This window comes from Lepidothrix coronata, unplaced genomic scaffold (assembly GCF_001604755.1).
Source record: "Lepidothrix coronata isolate B3197 unplaced genomic scaffold, Lepidothrix_coronata-1.0 Scaffold97, whole genome shotgun sequence".
In the NCBI taxonomy this organism is placed as follows: Eukaryota; Metazoa; Chordata; class Aves; order Passeriformes; family Pipridae; genus Lepidothrix; species Lepidothrix coronata.
The window spans coordinates 1,207,822-1,215,036 of record NW_016690277.1 but is presented as its reverse complement, the minus strand read 5'-3'; the positions used below and the strand labels follow the sequence as shown (position 1 = coordinate 1,215,036).

General features: G+C 39.5%; 1 long non-coding RNA gene across 1 annotated transcript in view; it reads left to right on the top strand.

Moving 5' to 3' along the window:
* Positions 1 to 621: 621 nt before the first annotated feature.
* The window catches only part of LOC108500951, a 28,918-nt gene continuing 22,324 nt past the window's right edge, over positions 622 to 7,215 (top strand). Inside the window, exons 1-2 of the long non-coding RNA XR_001876090.1 lie at positions 622 to 1,520; positions 3,241 to 3,283. This is a non-coding gene — a long non-coding RNA (uncharacterized LOC108500951). The remainder of the gene's footprint in view (positions 1,521 to 3,240; positions 3,284 to 7,215) is intronic.

The following is a 7,215-nucleotide window of genomic DNA, read 5'->3' as shown; positions in this document are numbered from 1 at the left end:
ATAGGGAGACTAAAGTTGTGAGCTTCACACAGCTCTAGATCCAGCTTATGCAATTCCAGCAAAACTTCATGGCTTCATGCTGCATTTCTTCCTCTGAAAATCAGCGTTACTATTTCCTGGTGGTTTATTTCCTTCTTGTGTACCACAGAGACGTGACAGTGGAAGCTCAGTTTCAGTCTGCATGCACAGCAGGTGAGATACCTTCTCCCAACTGTAGGCCCTGTTCTGCGTCACATTGTTCATAGGAGGCAATAGGAGGAACATTAAAATGCTAAATTGTGAAGATTTACAGCAACAGTTTTCTGTGATAACCTTACATTTATGCTAATTGGAAGCTATTTGAAATATCATGCTGATATTGTAGTACTACTACACATAATACATTTTCATCTTACAACTTGGTGGGCATGTTGGTGGGAGTTGACTGAACAGATTTAGCAGGTGATGAAGTCAGCTTTCTTTAGACTCACCTTAGTTGCTTCCCCTCCTTGATGAACCTTTTCCTTTAAGTCACCCTGGGAAGCAGCACTACTGGGAAGCAGCAAGACTCTTCCTGAAAGAGATGAGCATTCATGTCATGACACTGATGAGGATTCACAGTACACCTACACAGGTAATTCTGTCCTTCTTTTTTTCCTATATAGTCCCTTTGGATCAGGCTTTAAAGCTGACCATCAGCTACCCAACTTCTAAGTACCCTCAGTGCACCAAGGTGCCCCCTCGAGTCTGAAGCTCTTGAGTGGATGGAGTTGGCTCCTCACTACTTTAATTCTCTCTCATTTTCTGTGTCCTAGACACAGGACAGTGTCCTAGCACTGAGGGGAGTGGCAGGAGTTACAGCACCAAAACAAAGCTTGCATCCTATTGTGATCACAGGCCCTGAAAAATGTTCAGCTATGGTTTGTCCCTTTGTTTTGGACCTGCCAATCACACTGTGGGGCTGAGATGCCTTGAGACAATGGGGACTTGGTCTTACTACAAATTTGCCTTAATGGGCACTGAACAGCAGCTGGTCCCTACCCTAACCTGGATGACAGATAAACTGGTTTGGGTGGACCAGTGGCTAATTAGAAAGGACAAGCTGCAACATCTTCAAGCCCTTGTTCAAGAACAACTTTCAGCAGGACACATTTGTGCTTCTACCAGTCCCTGGAATTCCCCAGTGTTTGTGATCCAAAAAAGAAGTGGCAAGTGGCCACTTGCCACTCTGGAACAGGGGTTTGAATCACATTTTCCCAGATGCCTTAGCCACTAGCAAATAGGTTTGCAATGCTTCTTTGTCTGGTTCAGAGTCTGTTTTGCTATTCAGACCATGTTGAAATGCCCTGGCAGGAAGAGAGCCTGGCTCTCAGTCCAGGACTAGCAGTCACCGGGTGCTCAGGGTTCTCTGCTGGTAAGGAAGATCATTCTCTGACTGAGAAGAATCTGATGATTATTCTGAAATCCTCTCCCATTGCATCAGACATGTGACTCCATTGAAAAGTTCACATCTGAGAAGACCCTGGGGAAGAAATACAGAGGTGCCTAAAGCCCTGCTCCACCAACTAACATCTCATTTCTTACCTAATCTCTTTGGTACCCTTTTCTAGAAATCTAGTTCTCTGCACAGGTTCTTGGGGAAACCTTTCTTTAGCAAAGACAGCCAATGATCCAAAGACTGTGATGCTGACCCTAAATATGTTTTTTCAAATGTTGCTGATGAGCTTTCCTATCTTCTTCATGTGCTGCTCATTGCAAATAGGGAGATGGTTCTCTTTGGTTTTAAGAAAATGCCTCTCTGATTTGCGAGTTAAACTATTAAAAAACAAAACTAAAATAAAGCTTGATATGTGTTGTCTGACAAAAGTCCCTAACTACATCAGGATTTTGTAATACTTTGATCAGAAAGAGGTTATAAATTCTTATAGTAAAACTGCTGTTTTACAGACAGAATATTACCAAAAAAAGACACTGTTAACTTGTGGCTACTGGGAAATGCCAATTCCTGCAGTCTGGTCTCAGTCTTCCTTTAAACATTTGTTAGGGGAAATATGTTAAATTGATTAATTTCTGAAGTATAATAATAGCAGCAATATTATACCGTGGTGAAGGTTATTTTGCATAACTTTAAAACATTTGCAGAAGGCTCAACATTTGGTGTCTTAATAAGGATATATCTTCCCAGTAACAATTAGCAGTTTGTGGTGCCTGCTGCAGTAACTGCTACAGCAGTGAGGATCCCAGTGCCATGTTTTCCATGCAGAAGGTGCCATGTAGTGCCACCACCCTGGTTGGGGTCAGTCTCAGGGTGCTGGCTGAGCAGCTGAGAGCTCATCTGTGACAAGTGGACAAGCAGTGTGACAGTCTCCATGCTAATGTGTCTGCAGGACTTTGCACAGGGGAAACAGGGCAATGGTGAGAGCAGCAGAATAAATCAAAGTGTGAAAGCAACTGCAGTCAAATGTCACACCCAAACAGTCAGGGACTTGGCAGGCTGCTTGGAAACAGGTTAGGTTACCTGTCAACATAGCGTTTTCTTTCTACTGCTAGAGAATAATGTTATCTGAGGATAACACCTAAGGAGCACAGAGGGTTGTTATAGAGACTTGACCCTCTAAACCCTTATTGTAGCAAATTATTCCATTGACGCAAATGGGAACACTCCTGTGAAAAAGATCTCTGTTACATTATCTAATTCTTTAATTATTAAAGTTATATATTAAGTACAGTTTTCTTGCACTTATGTATGTACATATCTATACATCTTTAATAAAATGACATTATTTGGGGGATCACAGTAATTGTTTAGGACTGTAGGATATAAATTCTCACTTGGAAACATTAATTCTGCACTTTCTAAACAAAGAGATATAAACCCTGATTTGACTTTGGTATTTTCTTTGCTTGGGAACCACCAGCCCAGAGTCCAACAACTGTCTAAAGTCTAATGCTTCCCCTTGTGAAAACATAGATATTGGAGACATGTAGTTGTGGAGCAAGAAGAGTTTAAACTGTAAAGAAGAATAAAAAAGGGAAAACAGATTAAAGTTTAGAATCAAGCCTTGTTTGTTTTTACCTATTCCAAATTACTTTATGTATTATGATGCAAATCTCAACATTTCTTGAAGTATTGATTACTTGGATATAAATCATTTTGCAGCTGCTATTTCTGTTGTCAGACAAGCCTCTATACTCTGAAGCTTTCGTGAGCAGGAGACTGTGCAGTTCATGTTTTCTCCCTTACCCCATGTATTTTGGTAGGAAACAGTCCTGATGGCTTCAGGAACACAGAAACCAAAACAAGGTAAGTTGCCTTCAGATTGGAATCTTGCAGCCAAGAAGTTGACTCAATCACTTAACTTTACAATGTACCTCACTATGTCACTGCACAGTTTTCCAAAGGCAGTTTTATGTAGCTTTGTTAGAAAACACTTCCCTTCTCACTTCTTTTTGTCTGCCTCACTGCTAGTTTAGAACTGAAGCCAAACTCTTAGAAGTCACTTTTATCTCAGGAAAGATTAACAGAAAATATTGAATCCCTGCCCTCCTTCAGTTTTGAGGAAAAAAAAAATTAAAATTCTTTGCATTAAGCTATGCATTTCAGTTCTTAGCCTGACAACTTTCAGTGGTTGTAGTGTTTTGGACCATTATTTAGACCTTCTCATTTAGAGTGTACTCAACTATTTTTATTTTGAGGGTACCTTTTCCCCAGGAAAACCTGCAGTGCTGGAGTTGAAACTGTCCCTGGCTTGGGGGTTTGAGGCCCTGGGACACGGGCCCACCTCTGATGTTTAAATCATGCTGGCAATAGTGGACCAGGCAGTGGCAGACTGATTACGCAGAAACATGCTGTGATTTTTAAAAACTGGATTCCCTCTAATTAAAAACACATTATGAATTCTCTGAGAGGAAAAAAAAATCATGGCATGGCTGATTTTTATTATATCTGTCACTGTCTCACCATGGATTCAGCTAGCTGAACCATTTTTTTATGAATAACATCTAGTTTGAATTCTGGCATTTTTAATTGAATGAGTATTTTTTCATTACTTTACCAGGGATGGATTGCAATGAATTTGACCACAATATTTCTGGCCTATATTTTTTTTAAAGCACAGAACCAGCGTGATGACCTGCAAATGTTTTGCTTATTTTTGTGCTATTTATTCCAGTACTCTCCTCTGGTAGGAACATATGTCTTCATTAAAGGCTGAAAGGCTGAAAAGCTTATTGGTACTAGTCCTAGGTTCTCACATGCAAAAGCCATGAAGAAAAAACATGGAACCATTTTCACAAACAACAGACGAACCCAGAGCTCTTCTTAAAAGACAATGTAAGGAGTCTTCATACATCTGTCCACACTGAAAACAGACTATGCATTTAGTTTTATTTTGTTTCACAAAAACTTGTTTGTCTGTGGTAGAACAGAGCATTCACCACTGCCCTTTATCTAAATAAGCCAATCTGTAGAAAGTGTTTGGAGCCAATTTTCTGGAGTTCCATCTGAACCTCACTTCGTGTCCGTGTGACTCAGTGACTTGTCTGGTGAAGGAGAGGTCCATGTGTCTAAATGAACAGGCCTAATACCATAAATTTTGAATCAACAGTGCCAATGAAGCACAGTGCAATCTAATTCTGACATTCATTTCTGAAGCTGTAATTTAATTCAGCCATAAATGAGCTTGGTACAAGAATTAATTTGAAGTTGCTTTTATTTCTCATCTGCTGGCTAAAGCTTGCAAATAATAGGGGAAAGGTCTTTCTATACTGCTACAAATAAGTAAACAATCTTTTCTGCCAAGAAGACTACAGTGTAAATGCAGAGTCAGGGAATAATTTTTTGACTAATTTATCCTGCATATGGGTACTTGGAAACTACAGATGCTACACAGCGATCTCTATTTACAAGTATTTCCCAAAGGAAAAGAGAACTTCAATTGCACCTAGTTTATAATAAATCATTGCCATGGACTGCTGCTAGCCCACATTAGAGAAGCACAGTGGACAAGGTGAGGTGTGGGTGAGCAGTCTGGCTCAGCCTTGGAAGCACAGTCCCCATGTGACAGCAAAGACAAGTTGAGAAGTTGGGAAGAGGACATGAAGAGGATACAGAAGAGATTGAAAGCCTCAGTCTATCAGAAAGTAGCTGCAAGAGCTCCTCCATAACTAATTCCCTTCCTTTCCTTTTCTTTTTCTAGCCCATGCTTCTTCCTCCTTCCCATGCTTTGACCTATTGCTGGGGTTGTTTTCTCCCTCTTCCATTATTCTGTAAATGCCACCAGCCCTTAGCCTGGAGACAGGAGTGCAGGAAAAACAGGACTGTGAAATTAATATCTCTCTCTCTCTCTATTTACATTGGTTTCCACCCGTGCTATGAACAGGCATATGGTGTTAATCTAAACTGTCCAACATATTAGTGGGAGGGAAGTAGCACCCAGAGGATTATTACAACATTTTACCTGGCAGATGCCACCATATTTATTGATATGAAAACTTCCTCCATCCATATCAGCCACTGCAACCTCCCTCTGTGAAGTTTCCTTGAATTTAGGCATAGTTCTATTAAAATATTTTGTTGAACTCCTGAAGTTTTACTGTGACTAGAGCTGACATTCGTTATTCAGGAAAAGCTATCACTAAAGTCAATAGAATTTTAAAGTAATGAATGATGTGTTTATTGTATTTGGCTGGTTGAACACATATCACATTTTTATGATTAATTTCTGTGGGCTACATATACATATGTATGCATAAGTATATGTATGTATACGTATTTGTACATTTGTGTATATATATATATATGTATTTTTGATCTTCAAGCCTGTGATTTTATATCAAATATCCCTAAAGAGAACACTAAAATCAATTGAGAATGATACCTCAAAATGCTAAAAAGCAGGGCCAAAGAAAAGTATCACTTGAGTTAACTTTCAGATAATCCTGAAATGTGTAATAATGTCAAGCCAAATCTGGAAAGCATTTATAAAATAAGAGAGGATATATTTGAAAAAAAATAATCAAAGTTTCCTTATTTGTCTTTTTAAAATAATATTTTCAAAATAGCTTTCCTACAGTTTTAATCAAATAATTAGAGCCAGTATAAATATGAAGAAAAAGGGTCAAAGACAATTTTAAAACCATCCTTTTGGAAGGACAAATACTTTCAGTTTGGTTTTACTTTTACACAGAAAAACTACATTCAATTCCATCAAGCCCTGTGTTTTCAAATATTTTGTGGTTCTGGCTTAATTCCACAAGAGAGAAAAACTTCAAAGTTAAGGATCAAGCCTCCAATATGACATAGTTGGGTAAAATTAAGGATGGTAACCCATTGTGACAGACAGTAGGGAGGGAGTGATCTCTGACCCTGAATTTCCTTCCTTTTGCTTGAATTATAGCAAATCTCAAATATGGATGAATTTCTTTCGGTATTATGATAATATGTCTTTGCTCTTTATTTTGTAAGCAAATAAATTCTAGAATATCTGCATACTAGTATTGGTCATAAAATATTTCATACCTCTAAGACAGCTACAAAATCTGACTCCCCTTTCCTGGGGACCTGTTCTGGGTTTTTTGTCTACAAGCCCTTGCAAACACCCTTTTTTTCCCTATGGCCAACATGGGAACATGATCATGATATCCAGTGACATGCAATACAGTAGAATGTTGTTCTGCCTCTCATGGGATTGGTATATGAGAAAAATCAAGGTCCACACATGGAAATATCACTGATCTTGAGACACTGGGCAACATTTTGGGCTCAGAGCCAACCACCTTCAGTGCAATTTTCTATAGCAAGGCAAGTCAATGAATATGCAGAAAGGACTGGGGGGGGGTGGGACGGGGAGAAAACCACACATCTTATAGGTTAAAATTTTTCCATCTCTATCTGTTCCTTAAAGGGAAAATTGGATTTTGTGAGAATATTTTTTTCCACAAAAAATAGTATCTTTCTGTAGAAAATTAGAGCTATTCATCAGAAAGCCAAACACCTGCAAGCCAAATATTTCTGGCTGACAGTACCGGTCCTCTCAGGAGGATGGCAGTTTGGGGCTTCATTTCCATGCTCTTTGTGAGGGGGCTCACAGCAGCCACGTTTTCAGTGTCTTGTGTGGCTGAGCTCCAGTGGGGACAGGAGGGCCTGTGACAGCAGTGCTGCCTGTGGAACAGAATTTGGATGTGACCTGATTTCTACCCCCACTCCTCCTGCAGGACTAGGATCTGAGTGCAAGC